At 38.0% G+C, this 27,175-nt stretch overlaps 1 protein-coding gene across 2 annotated transcripts in view; it reads left to right on the forward strand.

Annotated features, from left to right (window-relative positions):
* GRM8 (glutamate metabotropic receptor 8) overlaps nucleotides 1-27,175 on the forward strand; it is a gene marked incomplete at both ends in the record, with an annotated part of 726,752 nt that overhangs the window by 653,223 nt on the left and 46,354 nt on the right. The gene's annotated exons all lie outside the window — the stretch shown is intronic.

A 27,175-nucleotide genomic window follows, 5' to 3' on the forward strand; every position in this document is an offset into this window, starting at 1 on the left:
TTCCAGCTCTGTTATCTACTAACATAACTGTTCTTTTCCCAATGAGAATTAAAAGAGGAAGGGAGAAAAGGCAGACATGATTCACAGGGGTCAGTGTCCCAGAGATAACCTAATGCCTAACACATGACTCTTTTTCTGGTTCTAATGTGACTCTGGGTTAAAGCTATTCCTTAATAAAGATGATAGTTATAGTCACAGAAGGAGATTGTATTGTAAAACCACAACAAAAAGAAATTGAAGCCATCTTACTGTTTTTCCTCAGCCTCAATTAATTTTTTTTAAATCTTTATTGTTCAGATTATTACAGATGTTCCTCTTTCCCCCCCCATAGGTCCCCTCCACATGGTTCCCACCCCACTCCAGCCCCCGGCCCCCACTGACCTCGTCCATAGGTGTAAGCTTTTTGTCCAATCTCTTCCTGCACGCCCCACAATCCCTTCACCCCAAGAATTGTCAGTCTGTTCCCTTTCCATGCCCCTGATTCTATTACATTCACCAGTCTGTTCTGTTCATCAGCCTCAATTTTTAATTGCTTTTCCACATGTGGAGGGTGATAGTGGGCATTAAAGACAACAAGGAGAAGTTATACAAAGCAGTTTATAACTTTTCAGAAGGTGAATCTCTCAAAAGAATTTCCTTTTGCCACTACTGACCTCTTCCACATAAACCACTGCACTGAAAGAACATCTCTATGTGAAGGGAGTACGCACAGAAATGGATGTATGTGGTCCTATGTACAGAAAAGCAGAGGACTAATGTTACCATGAAATCCAAGGTGTGGGTAGTATGCTAGAGACAAGCCAGCTTGCGACGCAAGAGCAAAGCTATCTTTCTGTAATGGATTGCCCGTAGTAAGCTCAATGTGCACATGAGGGAGCCCTTCTTAAAGGTCAAAAGTCATGAGGCAATCAAACATCCCAGGGACAATTCCCTAGTCTCTATCGCTCCAAGTGAGGTCGTGCATGACTCTTAAAATTCCAAATAATTCAGAAGAAAAAGTTCTCTGTATGGGTTTGGAGAGCCCATTGGTATGAGCACCCATCCCTTCCTAGATCAATGTGGCCTGCAACCGTGTTTGGATAAAAATGTACTTCAGCACACCTGTTGCTGAATGGAGCAAACTTCTGTGGCTTCCAGAACTGTCACCTTTCTTGACTTGCACAGCCAATGGAGGCCCATGAATATTTCATGTGGGACCGAGCATATAGCAGGAAAGCAAGTAGGTCAGTTTGGGGCGCTAAACCTAACAACTGGAAAGAATTATATTTTGGCATATGCAGATGGGACTGTATTCGGATCAAACTTGTAAGTTTAACTTAGGAAAGAATGTATGAGTTGGGAAATAAGTTTCTCAATGTCTATTGGGTCTGTTTCGATATGGTTAATAGTTGTGCTAGTCAGGGTAAAAAATGCTTTTGCAAATTCTGGAAATGTGTATTATGTGAATTAATAATAATAATAATTTTTTGCACTATAATATTACTGTTTTAGGTTCATTACATGGTGCACAATTTTATCATGAGATGAAGTACCAATAAAAATTTTAGTTAACACTTTAGGAACACCTTTTTTGTCCAGTACAATTAATTTTTCTAGAATATTCTCTTGTTTCAACTAGCCAATTTAAATTTGCCTGAAAACTTGACTACTATTTTACTGTCAAATTTATTACTCTAACAACAATCTTATTTTACCCTGTAAATATTAGTGGAAGGGATTATTTGCCTTCTTGAGTAGGTCCTGAGCATTCCTGGTGGTAGGCTGGATTTAGATATCGTAAACCCACTTCCCCACACCATGGGTACAAGACAATTCAAACAATTCTTGTTGGAGTAAGAGGGCAGCTGTTGTCGGCCAAGTCTCTGTCGGTCACCTGGGTCCTGATCTGAGCTGGGCATGGGAAGCACGAAGCAGCCATGGGGGCAGGAGACAATAACAATTTAAGTGGTATTTATATTTGAACCTATGAATGCCATTTTAAAATATACTGTTTTATCTCAAGAGGGCCCTAGGTAGTTTACTTTGGTTGAACAAATATTAGCAAACAAAATCTTCTGAGTTCTGACATCTAACTTTCCTTTCCTTTTTTTTTATCTCTTTCTTTACATTTTATAAATTACAGCCCACTCTAATTTTTCATATCGTGACTTCCAAGGTTGTGGGAGGTGCAAATACAACACCAATAAGACGTTATTTTTTATTTAGATCATTCCTTCAGTGCCTAGATTTTTAGATGAAATAAAATCATGGTCCTATATCAAGCTATTTGATATCATCTTTGTAGTTAAAACATGCATTTCGCTAATAAGTTTTCTTAAGATAATTGAAAAAAATTAACCATAGTCTCTCAGAACAGAGACTCTGCAGAGTTGCAGCTGCCCCTGAGGAGCAGTAATAGAAATAGAAGAGTTTCAGGTGAAATGGACACATGAACATGCCAGGGGTGGAGGCTGCCCAGTGCAGCTGAGGATGCAGGAGCTGCACATCCATCTGTAAACCTGAGTGCAATGTGTACTAGTATATTTATAGGTGCAGATAAATCCACGCCTGTAGAGATATGACTGAATGTGGCAAGACAAAATTCCCTTTTATTTACTAGCTTTCGGAATCAAAATAAGTCAACAAAGCACATGGTAAGACAAAGGACAAAATAATGTTAATCGGCAATTATTTTGTATTATTCCAATGAACATGGCAAAGACTAAAGAAATCAATAAGAAACACCAATTTTAGGAATTTTCAGAACACGATAGTCCTCAAATTATTTAGTTGGTCTTAGAGTGGCTGAATTTATAACAACTCTACATCAAGAGCTATTATATAATAAGTAGCTAAGAATTTGCTACTGAAGTATATTATATAATACACTTCTGTGTCATCCAAACACTTCACATTGAAATTGGCTAGCTGCTATTCTCTGTTAAAGTCTCTATTATTCAAAATAACACACAAAATGTTTGAGAATGGTTATTTTTCACATTGCTAAAATTATTGACACATATTAAAAGTGAATAAAACGTTTTTTTGTCTCTTAATAAAAAAGGCTTTAAGTAAGTTTTATTTACTTTGGAGGACCAAAGAGCTGGTCAGTCTTCCATTCTCATTTATAATGCTTAGCCAATGAACCCCACCATTATCAACTTGAATTGTTTGCAACAGAGAGGCAGCCCACACAACCTATTAATTCAGCAGATCCTTATTGAGCATTGTGTCCAGCATTGTTCTAATTATTGAGCTCATGTCAGTCTGCTTTCCTGTAAGACTCTGTCTGGCTCCCAGCCAATGCTGAGTGATGTCTGCCAGCACCAGGAAGGTGCCAGGCTCAAGGGCAAGAGAAGATGGTGAGGGGTCAGATCTGAGATGAAATAGCAAAGATGAGAGCTATGCATCCTATAACTATACATCAATGACATCAAATTTATAGCACGGAAGACAATGGAAAAGCAAAGTTCTAGTATGTATTTAATTATACTTCTTAGAGTAATGTCTACAGAAGATAACTTATCTAGCCACATAGGTCTCTCTGAAATTACAAGAGAAGCAGGAATAAAAAGCAAAATTAGCCGAATAATTTTGACAGATGTTTCAGAAAAATCTCTGAGTAAAATCAAGTTAAAAGGGGATCTTAGTAGCATTCACAAAGGCGGACAGCTCTCTCTGTCTTCATTCAATGATGAAACTCCTTTTAATTTCTGCACATTCCCTTTTTTCCAGAATTTGAAATCAAGATGAATTATGTTTATTCCAATAGAGCTTATGCCATAATTTATTAACTTCATGCCTACTACTGCATTCTACTAGGCCATAATATAAGTGCACTTTTTCTTTTCTTATAGAAAAATGGTGTGAAGGAAGGGTGGACATTCTGAGGCATGAACATGGACTAACACAAACTCTCATAATTTTACTGAAAAGACAAAATATGCAAATATAATTAATATAATAGTCAGTAAAAGAATCTCAGGAATGGTTAGGGGCTATTAGGATGGAAAATATCTCTAAAATACATATTTCACCATCTCTAATTGGTCTCATAAAACCAAGCTTTTCAGACATGGGTTATGACACTGCCAAGCTCCAATGAGCACATTGCATTAAACACAGTGTCAGATAGAAACAAAATAAAACACACTCAAAGTGAAAAAGAAAAGAAAACTCAACTATGTCAAAACCCCTGTGTGTCCCTAACCAGCCTTTCTCCCTTCACCCTCTGCTGGATTGTGCAGCAGCTAGCTAGCAGCCCAAGTTGGAAACCTGGATGTCACCTGCAACACCTCCCCCTATTCACTCCCCCCCTTTATTTCCTCCTGTCATCTTTACATGTAATCTTTTATAAAAATTTGTAGAGGGTAAGCAGTATCTGATACATATCTGAATGAATATGTCTTTTAATATAGAGCCTTTTATGTCACTACATTCTGAATATACACATGCCTATTTAATGAGTGAGTAGAGTATCTTACACAATAATCATATAATAACATAAATGCTTATTTATGATTTAAGTTAGACTGTGGCCTTATGGGAATGTTTTATATACATCTTATTGTGGTTCACATTACAATATTTTTTTCTGAAAAATAAGTTTTCTCATTTAAATGATGGGCCATATAAACTTATTTTTAAAATTTTGTCAATCACGTATTCTGGATACGATTGCTAAATATTTAGGGGAGAAATGCAAAAAGGAATTATTATAGTTGTCCTTAATTCTATCTAAGATACACAAAGCAAAGGAGAATTAATGCGATTATCCAGATATGTTTACCAGGTCATCCCTCCCTTGTTCTTTTACTGCATGTGACTACTGGAGACCAGAAGAGTGTGGGGAAACAGATGGATGAATGGAATTAGGAGGAGCATGAGCTCCGGAGTGGGAGGGCTTGGGGTCAAATCCTGGCTCTGTGTAGAGCAATCACCCCACCTGCACTCAGCCCTATTCTCAAAATAGAGCAGATCTGAGTTCATATAGTATAGGAAAGGGCGGCAAGACTAAATTAACAAACCAACAAAGGAAACCCTCCTCCTCTTGTCTCATTATGGTGTATTTGCATAATAGATCTCATAGTAGTTTTACATGATATGAGTTATGAGACCATTTAGCACATAATAAGCAATTAATAAATGTTGGCTATTATTCCTATTAGACTACATTTCATGAGGGCAGAGACCTTATTTGGTTAGCTCACCATTTTATCTTGGGCACCTTGCAGAAAGTCGGGCCAGAATAGGTTCTCAAAGACACAAGTGTTTAATGATTGAATACATTCACATTCATTCACATAATTGCCTCAGTTTCTCCAGTCATTTAGACCATGTTTGTGCAGCACCCCAACTGGAAGTGTTTTTGCAAACAGAGGGGCTCTCCTGAGGGTGTAGAGCACATGGGTTATAGCAGTCAGAGAAGGAGACAGAATCTGTAAGAGGAGGAGGACAGAGAGTTCTTCCCGAGGCAATGTGTAACTTTCTCTCTTTAGCGGAAAATACTGGAAGAACTAACAGGTCATCAGAAAGCAGCTGCTGAAATATTTAAGTTAAAACCGAGTAATTCTAACAAGAGTTGTAAGAGTTGAAAACAATAAATAAAACTCCTACTTTAAGAAATAGTCCAGATAAGAAAAGAACAGCCTGAGAAACCTGGGGTAAGAGTGTCAACATGACCTAGACAACAATGGAAGTAATTTTCAGACTAGATCAGACTAGAGGTAGTTTCCAGCCCCACCTGCCTCCTAACATTTAATTCCTTAGGATGTTGGGAGGTAGAAATGATTATCAATATCCATCTTGTGTGTTTGCAGTTGTAAACTGTATAGTGTTTCCTTTCCTTGGCAGCTTGCAGTCATGTGAAGCTGATCTTCAAGGGTCCATGATGCCCCACTGTAGTTACAGAACTATCTTAGATATCGCGGTAGATTTTGTCTGGGCAAGATCCATTATACTGGACTGCTGCAATCAACTCTGGAAGGGAAACACCAAATTTAAAATAAGAAAAAGAAAAACCAACTGGAAAAGACAAACATCTCATTTTGTGCACTCAGTTAAAATGATATGCTTGTGGTCCTAACTGGTTTGGCTCAGTGGATAGAGTGTCGGCCTGCGGACTGAAGGGTCCCAGGTTCGATTCCGGTCAAGGGCATGTACCTTGGTTGTGGGTACATCTCCAGTAGGGATGTGCAGGAGGCAGCTGATCGATGTTTCTCTCTCATCGATGTTTCTAACTCTCTATCCCTCTCCCTTCCTCTCTGTAAAAAATCAATAAAATATATTTAAAAATGATATGCTTGTGAAGATATGGAAGCAAGGATCTCTAGGACATAGGGCACACAAGCCTGTTAAGCAGCTCTCCCGGGAATGTTGCCTTAGCTACACTTGTTACTTTGTTCCCGGTTACGTATTACCACTATAGAAAAATACCAACTTACATATTTAGGGCAATTCTGTTGATGGAAGCCAGTCTTATTTGACAGCACAAAGAAATATTTGCTCAAGAAATATTTGCTCAATGAACTTTGCTTAGAGTCCCATGATTTGGGGGCTTGGAGGAACCTGCGGGGCCTAGGACTACTTGAATCAAACATCTGGTTGTCGGTGAAAATGTGGTACTTTCACACTCATCTTTCTTAAACTGAAATTGAGTTTGCAAGGTTTTAATCTTTTATGCCCAAATTAGAATAATTTAATCAACTAGACAATTAGTCAACCTGGGAACTCAGTCCTGGAACTAATATATCTCATCAAAATGGCTTAACTTTCTTAATATGATTGAAAATGTTAAAGTACTAGATTTGATTAAGATTAAACCATGAATATTTTCAGAGTCAATAAGGACCATTACTTTATTTCAAAATGTTTAGGAGAATGTCATACAAATATACTTTCTCTATAGGCAGAGCTCTCATGACACCACAGACTGTAGGTTGTACAGAATGCAGTGACTAACTTTGTTATATAACTTCAAATTGAATTTTCCATGATTCAATAGATGCTTATATCTCATGCAGCGCATAGGGTGCCAACAAGAGCAGATTGCAAGGAAATAGTTTCTTTTGGCTATCACCAACACACATTTTTATGTTGGAAAAATTTAGAAAGATTTCTACATGCAGTTTTACATGGATTAGTGCTACTCACCCGAAAGTGTAGAAAATATCTCATGAAAATTTAGTATCAATTCTAAGCTATTTAAAATAAATGTAAGGCATATTTATTTGCCTCATTAAAAGAACTACATAAAAAACTCAGTGTGGCTTTTGGTTCAAGATAGGGACTGGCACAAACATATATATCCCTTCCCTCTAGGACAGTGGTTCTCAACCTTTCTAATGCTGCGACCCTTTAATACAGTTCCTCATGTTGTGGTGACCCCGCAACCATAAAATTATTTTTGTTGCTACTTCATAACTGTAATTTTGCTACTGTTATGAATCGTAATGTAAATATCTGTGTTTTCTGATGGTCTTAGGCGACCCTGCTAGCGGTTCTCAACGTGTGGGTCACGACCCTAGAGTTTAGGGTAACAATGAAATTGCAAAAAAAAGAAAGAAAAAAGAGGAAAGAAAAGAAAAAGGAAAAAAAACCACAGCAAGGAAATGAGGATGGAGAGATGTAGAGAGAGAAAAGAGAGAGAGCAAGCTATAATAGTTTTAGAGCCAATATTAGGTAAACAATTTGAGAAAACCCTGAAAAATAGGTTGAATCAGTCTGAGATTTGGAAAAATTAAAAGCAAGAAAGCACAGCCCAAAAGAGGTCATTGGTTCTTACCATGGAAGTCCCAAATCATTTCTAACCCTAAGTCAACATACAGACCTGAAGCAGGCATAGGAGTGACCATCCAGAAAATTATTTAAAGAGCTACATTTCAGAATAACTGGGCCAAGTGAGTACCTCACTTTCCCTGTCTGCTTGTAAGGAGAGTACAGGATAAAATTACAGAATTCTACCCTAAAGAATGGGAATCATCTGATGGTAGAATTACCTCATACTTCACTGAGAGAGAAACAGAGCAGAATTTGAAGTAATTTTATTTCAGATAGACACGGACAAGTGGGAAATAGAAAAGACAGACTCTATCCAGGAGAGAAATATGACCAATTTCTCAACTCTGAGAATAAGTTCCCCCAGGGGTGGGCCCCCTGTCACTTGCCTGCCTGCATCCCTGCATCTTTAAGAGCAGCCAGTCAGTTAAGACAACCATTGACTTAATACAGGTCCTGATGTCCAAGAAAAATGGAGCCCGCCAGGAATCCTTATCAACAAACCTGGCCCTTCAATTATAATTATACATGAACGACCAAAGATGTCATGAGAATAAAAGAAAACCAATAGCATCATTTAAAAAAAAACACACACACACAAAAATAACAAAACAAAACAGAGGTAATTCAGAAAATATAAGATGATTTTCAAAAAAAAACCAAAAAACAGATGTTTTATTACCATTCCAAGAGAATCAAGAAAATATTCATTCATGCATGAACTGATTGCTATAGAAAAGATCAGTCAAAGAATAAGAAAAAATAATACTGAAAATTAAACTTATGAATGTGAAAATAAAAAGCTGGACTGATGGACTGAAAAATAGGATGGTTAGGGTTAAAGAGCAGAGTAGAGATCTGAAGGGTAAAATAAAAGGTAGAACCACAAAGAAAAAGATTAAAGTGATTAAAAGCAAATATGAGAAATGTTAGAACATGTTGAGCACACATGCAGGACCTAATAAACATCTGAGAAGAAGAAACAAGGGAAAAGAAGAGGAAGAAATGCTAAAATAATAACATCAATTGCATTCATATTTGGGTCGTTAGAAGAAAAGTTTCAAAACTGAAGAAAGACAATTCTTAAAGGCTCAAAAGACACCCATCTCAGGAATATTTCACTAATTGAGATAAACTTCCAAGACTTTTAGGGGGAAAGAGGAATGAAAAGCTGACTTCATCTGCTACCCTGGATTCTAGAAGGCAAGGAGCAAAGACTTTCTGAGGGAAAAGTATTTTAAACTTACAATTGTGTAGCCAGCCAAACTATCAATCACTGTGAGACTAAAAATGTATATGATTCAGGAAATCTAGTGCCTACATAACTTACATATGAATTATTCTACATGTAGTCCAACAAAATAAAAATGTATCTGATTAAATGAATAACTGATTACATATGATTTAGAAGAAAAAGTTTAAAAACAAACTGTAAAAAGAATCTATTAAACCCTAGTGTCTAATTGCCCTTTAAAATGCAAAGTTTTGATAATTATATCTATTTCTTCTCTGTGAGCCCAGTCATGCTACTTGAATGAATCTAAGGAAATAGTATTTAGTAGCCATAATCCAGGGATTGCTTGTGTCTTGATCTCACATTGTTAGAAGGGATTTAGAAACAAAACATGGAAATGTTAATTTATCTACTGAAATGAATGTAAATATTATAATTTGATATAACTTGAAGAAATTAGGAGGCACCTAAGTAGGATCAATGGCGAGAGAGTTGTGCAAACACACTAAAGCATTCACCTTTCACTGTCCACAGATACGATCTAAAATTGCTAACTCAAGAGATACGTGTGTTATTTAAAGAACAACAAAACAAAACATAAAACCTATTCAAGCATGTTAATTCTATAGAACAGCATCAGGATATGGAGAGTGTTTTAATTTTATTTAATAAATGCTTAGACTTTATTTTCCTTAATTAATAAATCTATAGAATAAAAATAGAATACAGAAAGATTTAAGGGAAAGTTCCAAGAAAAACTTTTCTTAGACAATATGAATGTACATTTTTTATATTGGGGACTTTGATATATATATTGAGTGGCCAGATTATTATGATCTCTGAACGCATAATAATCTGGCCACTCAGTATATATATAAAAATTAGAGGCCCAGTGCATTAATTCGTGCTTGGGTGGAGTCCGGCCAGCCTGACCAAGGGGAGGGGACATGGGCGATTGGTCGGCCTGCCTGCTGGTCGAACTCCAGGTCGAGGGGACAATTTGCATATTAGCCTTTTATTATATAGGATATACACTGATTGGCCAGATTATTATGCATTCAGAGATCATAATAATCTGGCCACTCAGTGTGTGTGTGTGTGTATATATATATATATATGGAAAACACCTTTTAGATACAGAAATGGATGAGTGATTTTGTATTATGAAAATGACTCAAGATCTTTGAGTATCACAGTTTATGAATTTCTTCCTTTTTATGGTTAATGTCATTTTTAAATAAATATTTTTAAGGGCCACAATTTAAGTATCAGCTTACACTGATGATAGCATTTCATCAAAACTATTTATCAAGTGTTTGCCATATGCAAGGACATTTGCTTGATGCTTAGGAAAATGCAATTATGAGCAGGAAGTTTGCTGTGCAGTTGTTTAGGGTCAAGTAGGGTGGGGGCAAACCAAGCACCCAGATAACTGTTACAAGGCAGAGCAATACTATGGAGGCAAAGTGCCTATTGTGAGATCCTGGGATCAGTAATGGCAAAAAGAGGAAGGTAACATATCCTTTGAGGGATCAAGAAAGTCTCCATGAAGAAGGTGGGAATTAAACAGACCTTGAGCCCTGGCTGGTGTGGCTTAATTGGTTGGGCACCATTCCATGCAGCAAAAGGTCTCTGGTTGGATTCCTGGTCAGGGCAGGAGGCAAACTAATCGATGTTCCGCTCTCATATAGATGTTTCTATTTCTCTCTCCCTCTCTCTTCCTCTCTCTCTAAAAATCAATCTTTACTAATAAAAGGGTAATATGCTAATTAGACCAGACATCTTCCGGATGTCCTTCTGGACAAAGCCAAGGTGGCGGGGGCCAAGGCAGAGGAGGTTAGGGGTGATCAGGCCAGCAAGGGAGGGCAGTTAGGATTGATCTGGTATGCAGGGGAGGGCAGTTAGGGGGCAATCAGGCCAGAAGGGGAGGGCAGTTAGGGGTGATCAGGCCAGTAGGGCAGAATTTAGGGGGCAATCAGGCCAGCAGGGAAGCACTTAGGGGCATCAGGCTGGCAGGCAGAGGTGGTTAGGGGTGATCAGGCAGGGAGGCAGAAGAGTGATTTAGGAGCCAATGGTCCCTGATTGCAAGAGGGATGTCCGACTTCCAGTTTAGGCCCCATCCCACCCTAAACTGGAAGTCGGACATCCCCTGAGGGGTCCTGGATTGGAGAGGGTGCAGGCTAGTCTGAAGAACACCTCGCTTCATGCACAAATGCCATGCACTGGAAATATAAATAAATAAACCTCAAAGCTTGGAGAGAAACAACTGAAAACAGGTTTCTTCAGGGCACTGTTTATAAAACCTATGTCCAAATAATTGTTTTGAGTTTAGCATAGTCACAAGGAGAGCTGGGTGACAATATGTCCAATTTCTCCCATTCTTAAAGGCACTCCTTTTACCCTGGAAAAGTATTTCCCAGTGTGGGTAATAAATTATAGGGTTATCTACAAAATAAGTCTCATTTTATAATTGGCAGACATTTTGTGGTATTATGCCAAGTCTGTACTTCATTTGCTAGGGACATGAGCATATTTGAATCTCTCTGAGCCTGGCTCTATTCTCAATACACTGACGTTTTGTGAAATTTCTTTGTCAATGGTGAGTCATGAATTGTAGTGTGCTAGGATAAGAAAAGACAATAATAAGATTATTGAAGAAATCCAGGCAAGAAATATTGGGGGCCTGACATGTGGCTGTGAAAGTGGAAAGAAGAAACTCAATTCCAGTCGAATTGGGAACAAGAGAAAATGGAGTGGGAGGTGAGGTGCTTGCACTGTCTGCTCTGTGGCTGTGTGTGTGCTTCCGAACCTTCTCTGTGGCTGCCACAGGGATTCCATCGAATCGAACTTCACGAAAAAGACTGTAGCTTTCCCTCTGGTGTGGGTGAAACGAGAAAAAGCAAAAAAATAGTTACTAATTACTGCATCTAGCCGAGTATGAATAAGGATTTGGGGGCCCAAAACAGTGAAGTTGGATGAAAATCAGATTGTGTAAATAAAAGCAAAGTTAAGGATACAGGGACAAGAACACCTGGTGGGTTGTAATTTTCAGAAAATAAATCTGCCAAATAATATTCAAATAAAGTTCGATTGCTAAAATAAAGAGGCAAATTCTCTAGAAATTAAGTCAAATTATTTTCAAGTGATTAAGAAACCAATTTAAATATATAATTACCATTGTCATTATGTAAATTTGGATGTTAAGTTGATTTTATATTCTATTAATTTGGGCAAATTGTAAAGTAATCTTGATTTGCTCTGCTTGTCATGGTCATGAACAGATGCATTTAATATCTTTTTCTTTACTATGTATCTCATTTTTTTATAACGTTGGGCTCCTTGCATATAATATATTAAACCAGTTTTCAGCAAACTCATTAGTCAACAGAGCCAAATATCAACAGTATAACGATTGAAATTTCTTTTGAGAGCCAAATTTTTTAAACTTAAACTATATAGGTAGGTACATTGTTATTAACTTAAGTAGGGTACTCCTAAGCTGGCTTTTGCTAAAAACTCAAGGGGCCAAAGAGCTGCACGTGGCTCACGAGCCTCAGTTTGCTGACCACTGTATTAACCAGTCAGTTTTCAATTGTGCTATTATTGTTGCTCTTTAAAATTATTTATAAGAAGTCATGTATTGAGTCCATAAGGTAATCTGTGGAGTTCTGCATCTTGGCAGTGCTCTAAATCTTGTTCACAGGAAGAACATTGGACCAATCAAAACTCACAGCACTAATTGTAGGGTTTTTTTTTGTTTGTTTGTTTAAGAATGACGTATTTCTCATTTTGAAAAAAATCTTTTTATGTCAAAAATGACAATAAGCCAAATGTTTTCATCAGAATTTTATATTCACTATTTGTTCAGTCACCTGTATCTCTGGAAAAAAATATCAAGAAATGTACTATGTTCTGCTGTCTGTTGGCCCAAATTCTGTAGCATACAGCTCTTTATATAACCTTTGTGAGTATATGCAAACATATACATTACAACACACATGTACATATAGCTGCTGTTGATTTCATGTTCTAAGTTAAGGTTAAATGTTATGTTTCTCCTGCCAGCTGTTTTCTCTAAAATGCTCTCATCCACACAAAGTGAGTTGAAGTGAGACTAGTATTGGTAGACTGTGAGCCTGTTATAAAACCATGCTGTGTTTACACCAGTAGGCAGCCTATTACTGTAGCTCTGCCCTTTCTTCCACAAAACACTGTTCCCACGCTAAAATGTTCAATCAAACTACAACTTATTAAACAGTTGGCTGTTTTACCTGCTTATTGTTAAGAACTGACCATGACGTACACAAAATAAATAATTACACTTGCAATGAAACATTTGTAGAATGTGGCACAAAAAACAGCAATGAGTAGTGGCAGTTAGTACCATAGGATTATAAGACAGCCCTTAACTTACTTATTTCTACCTCCCTTAGTATGTATAGTGTATTTATTACATAGAGAGAACATGCATACATTTATGATTGTTAATGATAACCCCCATCTTCTATTTTCCCTCCCTGACATGCTGGGAAACCATATTGCTTTGAATCTCCTTTTGTTTCTGTCTCCTTGATCTCATCTTCCTTCTGCTCAACTTCTCACCATTCCCTTTCTCCCAGGCACAACTCCCTTGAAGTCTTCATCACTCACACAGCTTCTGCTATGAAAGGACACTCATGCTTTCTTAATCTCTGCTCTTTCACATGTACAAAAATGTGAGCTTAAACAGTCCAGAACCTAAATATGAAAGGAATCTAAAACCCAAATTGTAAAATTAAGATATCTGAAACCAAAATGTTTTATATTTGAAATAGAAACTATTGAATGCCTCTTATGTCCCAAATTCAGACTAAGCTCTTTGTGTATAAATAATCTTCTTTTATCTCAAAGAGATGAATTTTATAGATACAGGGAAGTTAACTCAAGAATGTTTACATTCCTATTGATGCTATGAGGTATACATGGAGCTGAACCTACTCATTTGACTGTAGGTCTCATGCTTTTAGCTGCTCTTTCATATTTCTCCATTATGCTGAATCTTTTTTAAAAGTCTTCTCTTCTACCAATGTCATCTCTATTTTTCAGAAATCCAAACTTGAGAGTTAATACAGACTTCCCTTTTCCTTTCACCCCTATTAATACTCTGTCAACAAATTTTATTCTCCATCTGAAACTTTCCCTAGATCACACTTCCAAAGTTAAATCTCTTCCCATTTCCAAGGTCAAATTCCTAGTCTAACTTTAGACTTCTGTGGTGACCTCCTAGACTTGCTCCTTGACAGTGACTTCCAGATTTCTGCCATACAGATATTCTACACACTTTTCCATTTTTTGAATGTATACTCAACCAACCAATATTTATTTACTACTTTCATTCTATATTGTTGACAGCATCCATTGAGCTAGAGGTGGCCTGCCTTTATAGAGATTGGATTCTAGTAGAAGAGACTGATTTTAAACTGATAATTCCAGAATAATTACTAATAAAATTGTTGTAGTGTTATAAAAGATGGTATGAAGGGTTCCAAAACTAAAATATTTTTTATTGACCATTAGATCAAACCTACATTTTTCAAATTTTATCTTTCCACAGCCCTTCATTTCAATGAACTCAGTTTTATTTGTATGTTTGTTTGTTTTAAACCAAAACAACCAACCCATGAATTCTTCTCTAACTTACAAGACATTAAGGATTCTGAAGAGATATGTACTCTATCTGGACACCCATTATTTTAAAGTTCCAGATTTGTGTCCTATGCTGTTTGTGGGGCATTTATGAGTTTATGCATCTATGGTCGTATATATGGTAGAAATTATTCAGGAAGACATAATAATCACAATTCTCATGTGTTTTTCCTGAATCTCACTTCTTGCCAATCCCATGATACCTGTCAAGTACATTGCAAATAGTTTTCACCAAAAGGTTTTTGTTGAGTTAGAGGTACAGGAACATGATAAACATTTTCAAGCCAAGTCTGAGTCACTCTGTGCCAGAAAGTGACTTAAAGACAACAGTAAAGAATATGTTTGGACTAAATGGTTCTTGTCTCATTATCTCTGTGGCATTGAGAAAGCAAGTTATCTTCTCTGAATCCCTGTCTCCTTATCTGCAAACAAGCCTCTAAGGTTGTCTCTCTTCCAGCCTCTCTTGGAATATTTGAGCCCAGGCCCCCAGGATGTTCGATTTCTTGTCTACTTCTAAGATGCCCTTATTATGGAAAAAAATTGCCAGTTACTTTGGAAATGGTCAACCACTCAGGGGCATGACCTAATTTTTAAGTAAATGCACATGAAGATTATTATGCCTGTGTAGTGAAGGATGCAAATGAATGCACAATGCATTTTAGAAGATAAATGTGCTTGAGGCAGTCATTAGACTTATAAACTTTAATCAAGTGCATTCACATCCACATACGTTCCAGAGTCTGAATTACTTTTCCAAAAAGCCCTATGGGGCATGTACTCACACCATATGTTTCCTTCAGTTTTACTGAGATATCTTAGACAGGGAAATGAAAAAGACACTCAATACTTCACATTAATTTCTAAATTTTTTGCTCTCTGGTTGAAAAAAAAAAGGGTGAGCTATGAAGTATAGCTGATAGTAGACATCTCTTAGTTCATCAGATTGTGCTATTTTAGCATCACCTAGCTTTACTTTGGCACATTCTATTCATCATTACTTCTTTTGTTTTTAATATATATTTTTTATTGATTTTTTGCAGAGAGGATGAGAGAGGGAGAGAAAGTTAGAAAATCAATGAGAGAGAAACATCAATCAGCTGCCTCCTGCACACCCCCAACTGGGGATGTGCCCACAACCAAGGTACATACCCTTGATTGGAATCAAACCTGGGACCCTTCAGTCCATAGGCCGACGCTTTATCCACTGAGCCAATCCAGCTAGGGCATTACTTCTTGTTTATCATTCAAATCATGTATCCCTGGTAGAAAGACACGGGCACTGGCTGGAAGGCTTTAACGTGACTCCAGAGAAGTTGAAGTGGAATGTAATCTCTTATTAGAGATTGATTTTGATTTCACCTCACATTAGTGAGTTCCTTATCCCCTTCTACCACATCTCCCTTGTACTTCCAGTTAATGTAGTACCATAAATCGTTCTGCCACATGCCTTAGGAAGACAGAAGGGAATTACGTCTACCAAGCAGCCCTTTCATGACAAATTATAGAGAGCTGATAGCAAGTATCAGTTAAATTCCCTTGTATACCTTTGCATTTTCCTCTCATTTGACTTTTCTTTTCCTTATTTCCCTCATCCTGTGAACCCTGGGAGAAAGCTTGTGCTTTTAAGTCCTTTTGTAATGGGAAAAAAAGAAAAGCTGTTATTTTCTTGAAAAGAAATTCATGATAGTTTAACTTAATTCAAGTATGGAAACTATGTAGGTGACATGAGTTTTCTTCCTGTTGGTTGTAAATCTTATAGGGCAAATAGAGAAACAGATATTTATTTTGAAAATTAAAGCACATATTTCTAACACAAAATAATTTAGAGCAAATTCCAACTGACCACAATTTGCAATAGTCATAAATTGTGCATTATTTTACATAACACTCTGAGCAATTAAACTGCATTCAGGCTGGTTGCATGGAGGCAGCATGGTTACCAAGCAGTGGGTACAGTCAGTGGTTACAAATGGGTATTGAACCTGGCTGCCAAGATACAAATCCTGGTTTGGCCATGGACTATGTGCTGTGTGTTGCATATGTTACTACTCTAAGCCTCAGCTCTCATCTTTAAAATGGGTATAACAGTATTTAGCAGACAAGATTAGTTAGAATCTATATTTATAAAAGGCAAGTGACCAGAATGACCAGAACGAACAGTCAGTAAGATGTGCACTGCAGCTGGCCAACTGGCCTGATCAGGAGCAGCCCCTCCCCCAGGATCACCCTGCCCCTGATCGGGCCCCATGGGGTGGGCTGGCCGGACCCCACCCATGCACAAATTTGTGTACCAGGCCTCTAGTATTAAATAAAACCAATCCTTCTTGTTATCCCATAATTCCGGCAGGCAGAGTGGTTAGGGGTGATCAGGCAGGCAGGTGAATGGTTAAGAGCCAACGGTCCCAGATTGCAAGAGGGATGTCCGACTGCCGGATCCCATAAACCGGCAGTCGGCAGTCGGACATCCCCCGAGGTGTCCTCCGATTGGAGAGGGTGCAGGCTGGGCTGAGGGAACCCCCAAATGCACAAATTTCATGCACCGGCCACTAGTTTAAAATATAACTTTCTCATAGCATCCTGAAATTTCAATGCCCTTGGATAGTATAAAAAATTTGGAATTGTTAATGTGTGTAGAAGGGAAATTATTATTTACAGTACTAAAGTATTCTATTTCTGTATGAAGTGCTGATAAGCAAAACATATTCCATTTTATATTTCAACTCAGTATATATTGTTATTATTTTCCAAAATTTAAAAAAAATGATATTAGGTTAGGATTGCTAGATTTAGTAAATAAAAATTCAAATGTTCAGCTAAATTTAAATTTCAGATAAGCAATGAATAATTGTTTTGTATAAATATGCCCTGTATAATATTTATGACATCCCCAAATATTATTTGTTGTTTATCTGAAATTAAAATTTAAATAGGCTTTTTAAAAATATTTTGTCAGGCAACTCTATACTAGGTTGATGAGACTAGACTTATAAGACAAATGTAAATAACAAACAAAAAGTTAAAGCCTTCAAATTATTTGATACAATAATTTAATAAAACTTTATATTTAAGGTAAAAAACATTAATTAACAATGCAAATATAAATTTAAATAGCAAAAAATGGTATATCAAGATAGATACATAAAAGTCCATGGATAATTGTTGAGGTAAGCAGAATAAAGCCCTCTCAATGATGCGAACATTCCAATTATGGAAAACTGTGAATGTGATATGTTACATGGCAAAGGGGAATTCAGGTAGCAAATGGAATTAAGGTTGCTAATCAACTGGCCTTAAAATAGGCACACTATTCTGGATTATCTGAGTTGGTCCAATGTAACCATAGGGACTGTAATAGTGGGAGAAGGCATTAGCATCACAGTAATGTGACCTGAGAAAGATTAAACTGGCCACTGCCAGGTGGAAAGGGGCCCTGAGCCAAGGAGTGCAGGCAGCCTCTAAAAGCTGGAAAAGGCAAGAAAAGTGATGCTCCCCCAGGGCCTCCAGAGGGAAAGCAACCCTGCCAACACCTTCATTTTAGGTCAATGAAACAGACTCGCTGCCAACTTTTGACCTCCAGAACTGCAACATAAATCTGTGTTGTTTTATGCCACTGAGTTTGTGGTAATGTGTTATAATAGCAATAGCAATAGCAAAAACACTATAGAAAGCTGATACAGTGGATAAATCTGCGTACATTATTGCTTTGTGTAATTTTCTGCTATTTTCAGACATGGCATACCATTCTTTAAGACCAATTATCTTAATAATAATAGTATAAATATGTTTAGTATTAAAAGCCTTTTAAAATATATAAATGCACAATTTGAAAGTGTATGTTAAGATGATGCACTATACATTGAATATCTTAATTTACATTTAATTACATATACATAGTGAATGAAGCTGCTTTATGCATTCTATCTCTTTATATTTAAATATTTACCCAATACATATAAGATTGGCTATAATCTTTCCTGAGTAGTGTTATTCAACACATTTATATAACAAAAAGAAAAGGAATTGCCTTCTGTAGTCTCTACGCTCATTAGTGTTACAATCTCCTTTCTAAAGTATATTTTAATTATCCTATAAAACACCTGCATTGTAGAAAAAATGGGAAATAGTAAAAGAAAAACAAGCACTTATAACCTATGCATCTAAAGCACATGCTGTAGTTTGGGAGAATGGGTTTTTTTCAAAAGTGGGTTTCAGCCACTTTTAAAAAAAGATTATGAAATATGTCATTTAGTGGATGACAGTAATATACCAGGTGTACTTAAACATTTTCTTGATTTCAGGAGTCCTTTGAATTCTTACTGTTATAAATACAATCTCTATCCATATACCATTTTGCAGAATTTTTATTGTTATTTCAGGAAAACTTCCCTATAATTCTTTGTAATTATAAAATCAAAAGTAGGACATTTTTGTAGATCATAATATTCACTCTCAGATTTATATTAATGCAAATTAGCATCAACACTATAGAAAGCTCCAGCTTTAGTACACTCCTATAAGCCTTTGGATATATATACTACTTTGCAGGTGAAAAATAAATACTACAAGTAGACTGACTTTGGGTACTGGGAAGATCTTTACAAATCTGATTTCAGTTATTAAGCTATCTAATTTTGAAGAAAAAATTTAAGTCACTTTCAATTATGATATATGGTAATATAAAACACAGTCATTGCAAAAGCAAAATTCAATATACACGTGGAAAAAAAGTTGTATGTGATATATATACCACAGACACCTATGATGAATAACTATGGACACATTTTAGAGACTTTCATACAATGTTCATAAAGAGGTGAATAAAATATTAAAAGGGTTGTAATATTTGTTGCTAATATAGTATAAATTAAATTTGCTTGCTGATTTCTAAATTCTATTTTAAAAGAGACCCATTCTCAAATTTTGCATTTCATATAAAAAAATTCTGCCCTATGACCAGGTGATTTCACTCCTAGAACTATATCCAAAGAAACCCTGGAGGACTCTGGTTATGTAAAGAGGTTCAGGTTTGGAGGATGTGGAGCTAATGAGTCCAAGAAATAGGTTCAATCTCCATGTATACTCTATGGAAGTCTTCAAACTAGTTATGTCTAAAGACTGGTTTCAAACTTTGGTAAAAATATTTCACATGTACGAAGTGTAGCAAAAGGGACTATGAAGGAATATGTACAAATCACAGTGTCAGAATCGAGAGATATTTTAAAGTTCACTGAACCAATTATCTGTCAAGAATTGATGCTAACCAGTATATGTCCACATGATGCCTGAACACCTCCGGTGACTAAAAGCTCGTTATCTTCCAACCTAACGTATAACATAGTTGTCAGTGATGACTCTAAGTCTTTCCTTAGGTTGAGCTAAAATGTATCTCTATTGAAGTTATACTTGATGGAACCATAAAAAAAAGTCAAGGCTAATCCTTCAACTTTCACATGGCAATCAATCAGTCCTTTCCATATTTGAGAACAGCCACCATGGCTTTTTGAACCTTGTCTCTAAGCACTGTTTCAACACTCCTTTAAGTATTGTTTCTTCCATTTCAAATGTTTCATAATAAACAGAGTATGCCGAGAGAGGATGGAATAGCACAGGTCGGTTCTATCAGGAAACTAGATTGGATGGATTTCTTAATAAATACTAAAGTCACTTCACCTTTCATTCGGAACCTGTGTGAACTCTGGAATCATACTGAGCTTATTTTCAATGTGTTGCTGCTGACCCCTGGATAGTGCTCAGTGTCATCTGTTTAGTCCTTCACAGCTTTAAAGTGCTGCTGTGCGTCTTAGGAAAGAACTTAAAGAAGCCCCTGCTTTCTGCCCAATGGGTTGAGTTGTGCAGCAATAGCTAACTGTGCTGCTGTGGCAGCTTTGTGATTCTGACAGGAGCATCTTATCTCCTGCCTGCTTCTGGCCAGGGTAATCTCAGTACTGCTACCACTGAATAAATCTGAATTTACAGGTGACTTCCCCTTTCCTTCCTGTAATGAACAGTGGTGTGTGTGTGTGTGTGTGTGTCTGTGTGTGTGTGTGTGTGTGTGTGTGTGTGTGTGTGTGTGTTAAAGCTTTCTGTCTTGGTATTGTCAAAATGACAAGAAGGGGGATAACTGTCCCATTTTTCCAAGTTTATTTGCACTTACAAATTTCAAATTCTTATTCGTATTATCATGACAATTTTATTATATTTATTACCTATACCCTATGTATAGATGTGTCTGAAGTCATTTAAGAATGTTTTATCCTTCAATGTCTAGGGACCATGGTGAGGCAGTGCAGTGTAATGGTTTATAGTATGAACTGAGGAGTTAGATGATCCTGATTTCAACTACTGTTTGCACCATTTGTTAGCTATAAGATTTTTAGCAAGTGACTTAAATCAATTAAGACTCGTTTGTGTATTGCAAGCAATAATTACCTACCTCAAAGGGACAATGGAATATTGAATTAGATATATTTCAAGTACTTGAGACATAGTAAGCATTCAATGAATGGCAATAATACTTATTATTATTACTTCATTATATTGTGGTTTCTACACTACATTTATGTTCATAATGTGTTCAATTTGTAGTTGATTTTACAACTTAATGTGGGCTTTTACTCAGCTGCCCCGCCATGTTCCATCTAAGTTATTTATGATCATATTAGCTGTTCTCTGGACAAATACATACTTTCTGAATCTCACAAAATGATGTACTTGTCTTCTCAAGGGTCTATATTTCTGGCACCATAAGCAACATTTCAGAAATAAACATCCCATATATTCCATTTCCTTTGCAGGGCACCATTCTTATTCAGGAGTCACATATCTATTTCAACATTTTAAACCATAAGTTAGAAGAAATCATTATTAAAAACAACTTCTGACCTCAAATATTCACTTTCCTTCTCTATCTTCAGAGAGCCAATGGGCTTTCCAAATTTATTCTTGAATTGTCATTTGTTGTCTTACCCCCTGCCCCCATGATAATTAGGAATCATTAGCAATTAGTGGCTCTGTGAGGTCCCTACATGAAGGTTTGTGTTATGGAAAGACAACCATATGTAGATCAACGTGGACAGGTTTGTGTGGTGCCACTTCCATAGATGCCCTCCATTCATTATGATGTTGCTTTTTGCAAACACAATTATTGCCTGATCAGTATTCACTAATGTTCCTGATTTATTCAGTGGCACAGAGTTCCATATCGTTCATCTTATTGGGAATTGCAAATTTTCTTTAAACATCCTATCTAATAAAGAGGAAATATGCTAATGGACTGTCACACCCTCACAAAGATGGCAGTGCCCACAGCCAATAAGGAGGAAATATGCCAATTGACTGCCACGCCCTCAAAGATGGCTTCGCCCACAGCCACAAGATGGTGGCGCCCAGTCCCCTCAGCCCCCTACCTGCCCAGGGCCATCCCGAGGCATAGGCAAGCCTCTGATGGCGGCTGCCCAGCCACCCAGGGCCACCTGAGGCTCAGGTAACCAGGGCCGCCTGAGGCTCAGGTAACCAGGGCCGGCCGAGGCTTGAGCTGCAAGCAGTGGCAGCAGCAGAGGTGTGATGGAGGCGTTGCCTTCCCCTGATCGCCGGGTCACCTCCTTCCCTGAGGGCTCCTGGACGGTGAGAGGGGGCAGGCCGGGCTGAAGGACCTCCCCTCCCCTTCCAGGGCATGCATTTTCATGCACCGGCCTCTAGTTCTCTTATAAATGTCATCTATTCTTCAAAACACACACTAGGCCATTTATTTGAGAAGCAATTCATTTGATTTAACCAATTTATCTCTCAACTCTTATTTGATGAAAGTTTTAAAAAATCTCATTCTCTTATAATACCACAAGATATATAATATACAAAGTTACAATGAAACATGAAATGTAGGCAGAAAGTTCAAGTTGGAAATGTAATTTTATTCCTCATTTATAGAAGATGGAAGTTTATTAAACATGCTCACATGTTGACATCCTATACCTATCACTGAGTAAAACAATGGCAACACAAGGAATTTCATATTCAGGAATGAGGATTGGGAGAGGGAGAACTCAGAGCCCAGGTGAGATATCTTTCTTGATTGATACAAATGGCTTATTGTTGAACAAATTGAGACCATGGAAAACTTGGGGTGGGTCACAGAAGGTAAGTTTAAGAAGAAGGGAGTTGTTATGCAGAGAAATGTTTCTTGCAAAGAGGGGACATGCTCCCAGATGAAGGAATGGCTAGTAAGAACAGATGCTTCATTCAGGGGATGGCCATTACTCTGGACCCCAGACAAAGAGAAGCTGGCACTTTAAGACTGCTAAAAGTGGAGGCAAATTCAAACAAAATAGATTCCAGAAAAGAGAAGGATCCAGGAGTCTAGGCAGAGAAAGAATTCATTAAGAAGCAGTTATTGGACCCCACTGTTTGTATTTTGCCAACATAAAGAAATTCTCCAAAGTAAATTACAATTTGCTGAAGATTATAGTTATGCTAATAATCTCTGATTGGAAAAGAGGGAATTTTACATATTTGTAGCCCAACATTTATTGAATATTTACTAAATGTCAGGCATTGATCTAAGCAGGGTTGGGGAAAGTCCGGCCCATGGGCTTGATTAAGACCCACAAAATCATTTGGTCTGGCCCTGCCAAGGCATTAGGGGTGAGTTAATTAAATGTTTAACCAAGTATAGCAGGCTAATTTTTAAGTTGATAATTTTGTATGACCTGCAATTGATGTTATAAATATCCAAATGGCCCTTGGCAGTAAAAAGTTTTCCCACCCCTGATTTAATAGGATGTTAAATTAATCTTCAACATAATGTCATAAGATATGTGCTAGTATTATTCCACTAGAGGCCAGGTGTACAACATTCATGCATTGTTAGGGGGAGAAGGGATGGTCCCTCAGCCTGTCTTGCACCCTTTAGCAGTCCGGGAGCCCTCAGGGGATGTCTGACTGATGGCTTAGGCCTGCTCTCCTTAGTGCTGCTGGGGAGGTGGGAGAGGCTCCTGCCACCACCTCTGTACTTGCCAGAGTGAGTGGCGGTCCCCCTGTGGGAGTGCACTGACAACCAGGGGGCAGCTCCTGTGTTGAGCATCTACCCCCTGGTGGTCAGTGTGCGTCATAGCGACCAGTTGTTCCACTGTTAGGGTCGATTTGCATATTACCCTTTTATTATATAAGATTTTATAGATGAGATGGTTGGAGATATTCACATATAAAAAGGTAGGTGACTTGCCTGAAGTCACAAAAGTAGGCAAGTTGTAGAGCTGGGATCTGAAGCCATGCTGTCTGGCTTTAGAATCAGTTTCTTAATCATGATGCAGTGTCACATGAAAATTATATGGGCAAACTAGAAGAGGGAGAAGTACTTATTTGTTAGTAATTTGGAAGACTTTGTTGAGAACCTCTTAAGGTTGAATTAGCCCCCTTTGTCCTTGTGTTTCTGTGATATCTTTTGTATGCCGTGCTCTTGTAATTTATTGCATATGTTGCATATCACTTTGTGTCTGTCTTCACCACTACCTTGCTATTTCCTTGAAGGGAGGAACTGGCTTTCATTTATGCCTCCTTGTTGCTAAGCAGAGGCCACACAGAAATGCATTCAGGAACATTTCCTTTATTAGAGGAATTAGTGAGGCTTTAAATTATGACTATGGTTTCCAGAGATGGAAATGGGCTTACTGGGAAAGAAGAGCCCCTTCTGGGAGTTTCTAGTCAAACAGGCATCTGAAATCCACATTGACAAGGCAAGAGTTTTGCAAGAGACATGTTTGAAGGAAGCATCATGAAGTCGGTGGGGGATACATAGAAAGAAGAGACTGAGGCTGAAGCTCTGTTTACTCAATTTTTCCCGGTTTGGCTCTATTTTGCCTTCAACTATAGATAACATTTGCAAAGCTGAGCATTTGCCCCTTTCTTGGTTCATTTATATTGGGGAACAATGGTTTTTCCCAAGATATTGAGGAGTTCCCAAGCGACCCCTAGTCTAGGGGTCTCTATCCACTGAGCCTTTCATTGAGCAGGAACCACTGGTAGATTGGAGGTATGTGGACAAAATATATCAATATATAAATTCTATTAGGAATCTCATGGAAAGAACTGAAGTCTGAATGTCTGCACAAGAAGATACTGCAGGTATTGAATTGGGGCCACTCTAGTCAATATTTATATTAATTAGTGGTAAGATTAATTAATAAGCCTACACAATTAAGACACTAGAGGTAATTGATGTGATGAGAGAAGGAAAGCTGAATGGTTGTGGCTTTTTGTACATCTATAAATCAGTTTATACAACTGATTGATTTTAGTGCTAGTAAAGGTTTGCTTGCATTCATCAGTCTGAAACCTAATTGGTGACACAAGAGTTGCTTTTAATGTTCATTATTCCACTTCAGAATCTTTAAACTGAAAAATTACTATACCTGCACAATTTAACACCTTCACTTTTTTCCTTCTTCCTACAAAATACCTCTATAATTTGGATCCCTACCCATCATCATTATTTGCTAGCTGCTGAATTTGATATTTTACACTATGGTTAGTAACAAACAATTACTTAGAAATCGGTCAACAGAAAGCTCTTTTCCAGCACATTTTTGTAAAATTTCAGGCACAAAATCATGTCTCTTTTATAAACACTGGTAAACATTTTACTGAAAAAAATGGACTAGGGAATATCAATTGACGCCTTAGATTAGTTTATTTTTATTACATATGTATAATTAGAAGAATAATCTACATTGATAAAAGAGAAACATGCAAATTAACTATCACTACGCCAAGCCACGTCAACCAGCCAATCAGGAGTGAGTATACAAATTAATCCAACCAAGATGGCGGCCGGCCATGGAGCTGGAGCAAGCAGGAGGCTTGGGTTGCCCTGGCAATGGAGGAAGCCAAGCTTCCCGCATGCCCTGGCCGGCCCTGGCCTCCACTCAAGGCTACAAAGTTTCAATTATAGAAGATAAATAAATCCCAACAAAAATGGCAGCAGCCATGGAGCTGGAGCAAGCAGGAGGCTTGGGTTGCCCCCGGCGATGGAGGAAGCCAAGCTTCCTACCCACCCTGGCTGGCCCTGGCCTCTGCTGAAGGCTATAAAGTTTCAATTATAGAAGATAAATAAATCCTAGATACTTGCTTGCAGCTGGCCTTGGCCTCTGCTCAAGGAGGTGCTGAAAAAAAAAAGGAGGGGCTGGGACCTTGGGTTGCCTGGGGGTGATCAGGCCAGATGGGATGGCAGTTGTGGGTGATCAGGCTGGTGGGGAGCAGGGTCGTTGGGGGTAAGCAGACCAGCAGGAGGGCCAGTTGGGAGTGAGCAGGCCATCAGTGGGGTCAGTTGGAGGTGATCAGGACAGTGAGGGGGTGGGCAGTTTGGAGTGAGCAGGCCAGCAAGGGAACAGTTGGGGGTGAGCAGGCCAGTGGGGAAGGAAGGTGGGGGCAAGCAGGCCAGCAGCAGGGGGCAGTTGGGGGCAAGCAGGCTGGCAGGCAGGGTGGTTAGGGGCAATCAGGCAGGCAGGCAGGCAGTTGGAAGCCAGCAGTCCCAGATTGTGAGAGGGATGTCTGACTGCCAGTTTAGGCCCAATCCCTGTAAACCAGCAGTAGGACATCCTTCAAGGGGTCCCAGATTGGAGAGGGTGCAGGCCAGGCTGAGGAACACCCCCCCCCCTGCATAAATTTCGTGCACCGGGCCACTAGTTGGAAAATAATTGGCAAAATGATTGATGGAAAACATGTTTTATGTCTATTGAGACATAAAAAATTAAGGCAGCCATTTACCACAACGTCATCAGTACACTAAATCTATACATATAGATCATCACTGTAGATATGGTGAATAGAAAAAAATAAATCAATGGGGAAATCACTATAATAGAAAACTTATAGTGAATGTTAAAATGCTTCACTTTCAATTTAATATGTCTGCGTTCTTCTGTTTTGTAACAGCTTTTATTGAATATCATGTTCTCTGACACCAACTTCCAGCCTGCTTGCACCTGCTTTTTGGCTTGGTATTTGGATCTCCAAATGAATTTACCAAGTTTCTAGAGCTTGTCCAACCAAATATGACCTGGTCCAGAGCCAGTCAAGCCCCATGATGACAGGCCTTCCTCTTTTATTTTATCTGTACTTTACTCACTGTTGTTTCTAATATATATTATCTCTGTCACTGCTGACCTGTCAGCCTTCCCTTCTTCCTTTTGCTTGCTGTTCTTGCTTTTCTTTATTTCTTTCTTCTTTTTTTCACTGACTACCACTTTCCCAATGCTTCTTAAGCTCCACGTGGTTAACTAATATGAGTGTTCCAAGTGTTACTTTCAGGATCTCAGTTCTTAGATGAGATCATATGGGTGGTCCGATGTGTGATGGACACTTTTGTTCCCTTACCAACTATTTCTTTGACTAAAAATTCTGGATATTCTAGGGCTCTGGAAGGTTCATTTTGGGGTAGAGAACATTTCAGAAGACCTCCATAATTAAGCCATGTTCTCTCAACTTTTCTATGAGTCTCAAAACATT

The sequence above is a fragment of the Cnephaeus nilssonii genome, assembly GCF_951640355.1.
Source record: "Cnephaeus nilssonii genome assembly, chromosome: 12".
Taxonomy (NCBI): Eukaryota; Metazoa; Chordata; class Mammalia; order Chiroptera; family Vespertilionidae; genus Cnephaeus; species Cnephaeus nilssonii.